The sequence below is a fragment of the Odocoileus virginianus genome, chromosome 25, assembly GCF_023699985.2.
Source record: "Odocoileus virginianus isolate 20LAN1187 ecotype Illinois chromosome 25, Ovbor_1.2, whole genome shotgun sequence".
NCBI classification, from domain to species: Eukaryota; Metazoa; Chordata; class Mammalia; order Artiodactyla; family Cervidae; genus Odocoileus; species Odocoileus virginianus.
Window position 1 is genome coordinate 36,867,757 of NC_069698.1, and position 1,996 is coordinate 36,869,752.

The following is a 1,996-nucleotide window of genomic DNA, read 5'->3' on the forward strand; positions in this document are numbered from 1 at the left end:
TTCTCTCTTAGCAACATGTAAATATGCAATAAGGTATTATTAACTATAGACAGTATGCTATATATTGCATCTTCATGACTTATTTTAGAATTATAAATTTGTACTTTTTGACCCCCTGCACTCATTTTGCCCACACCCCACCAATCTGTTCTTTTATCTATGATCTTGTTTTTGTTTTCAGATCACAAACAAATGATATTATTAGGTAATTGGGTAATTGTCTTTGTCTGATATTTCATTTAGCATAATACCCTTGATATCTGTTAATAGTGTCTCAAATGGAAATATATCATTCTTTTATTATGACTAAATAATATACTATTTTGTGTGTATGTGTGTGCATCACATTTTTAATCTATCTATTCATTGGTGAACACCCAAGTTATTATATCTTAGCTGAAAGAAAGTGAAAGTGAAAGTTGCTCAGTCTTGTCTGACTCCTTGAGACCCCATGGCCTATACATATCCATGGAACTCTCCAGGCCAGAATACTGGATATGAGAAGCCTTTCCTTTCTCCAGGGGATCTTCCTAACCCAGGGATCAAACCCAGGTCTCCTTCATTGCAGGCAGATTCTCTACCAACTGAGCTATAAGGGAAGCCCTATATCTTAGATAATCATAAATAATGCTACAGTGAACATAAGGGTGCATATATCTTTTCAAATTAGTGTTTTAATTTTCTTCAGATAAATACTCAAAGTGGAATTGCTGGATTATATGGTAATTCTATTTTTTTATTTTTTGAGAAACTTCCATATTGTTTTCCATAGTGGCTGGATCAATTACATTTCCAACAGTGTACAAGGGTTCCCATTTCTTCACATCCTTGTCAATTGTTTTCATTTCTTATCTTTTTAATAACACATAGGTTTTTAGTGATTTATATATTGAAGAGCTGTTTAATAAGTATAAGAAATTAGAAATTTGATTCTAAAATAATTAGTATGCTATTAGATGCAAACATCTAAGGCATATAGAGTTGACCCTTGAACAACATAAGGGTTAGATGGCCAACCTATGCACAGTCAAAATGCCATTTATAGCTTTGACTCCCCAAAACTTAATAACAAATAGCTTACTTTTGACCAGAAGCCTATTAATAATATAAATGTTCAGTTAACAAGTATTTTTTATCTTATATGTATTATATACTGTTTTCCTATATTAAAGTAAGCTGGAGAAAAGAAAATATTATTATGAAAATCATAAGGAAAAAAATGCATTTACAATACTGTACTGTGTTTATCATTGCCATAAGTTTACATATGTTTTCAAAATGAACCATATGTCCAGAGCTATATCTATATTGCTTTATATATAATACAAAACACTATAGATATTATACTTCGTACTAACACTAGACTTCATAAATGAAAAGATGCTGTGAAAGAAGTCCATATTTATTTTTAAGTGTAAAGATTCATGCATTGATAATGAAGAATATGATTGCTTAATGGTAACCTAGCCTGCATGCTAATAAATAATTCATTATAAAATCTTTACTGCATACAGAATCACATTAGATTCACATTCATAACAGATTATACAGCATCAGAATCACTTTCATAATACAGTATTGGAAACATTGTTACTTTTTTTAAACACATGTGATAATAGGCTGGTACTCAGTTTCTCCAGTTATAAGAGAGATGTGTACTGTAAGGTAATGCAGTTCTTTGAAATAAAAGTTATGAAGCAGTAAGAGAACTAGTGCATTGCTAATTTTGTATTAAATATCACTGACCTTATACTTAAGAATAGAATGCTATCTACATATTTTATGCCTTTGTGATATATCTTTTTATTAAAATTTTCAATATTTCTAGGCTATAGGCTTTGCCTGCAAGTTTTCCCAAATTATCATAAATGTCTAAAAACCTTTCTGTATACTTATTTAAAGAAACTTCCATAGTAGTAGATCTGCACAGTTCGAACCCATGTTGTTCAAGGGTCAGCTATTACTTTTCTACTGATAATGATTTTATACTGAAATG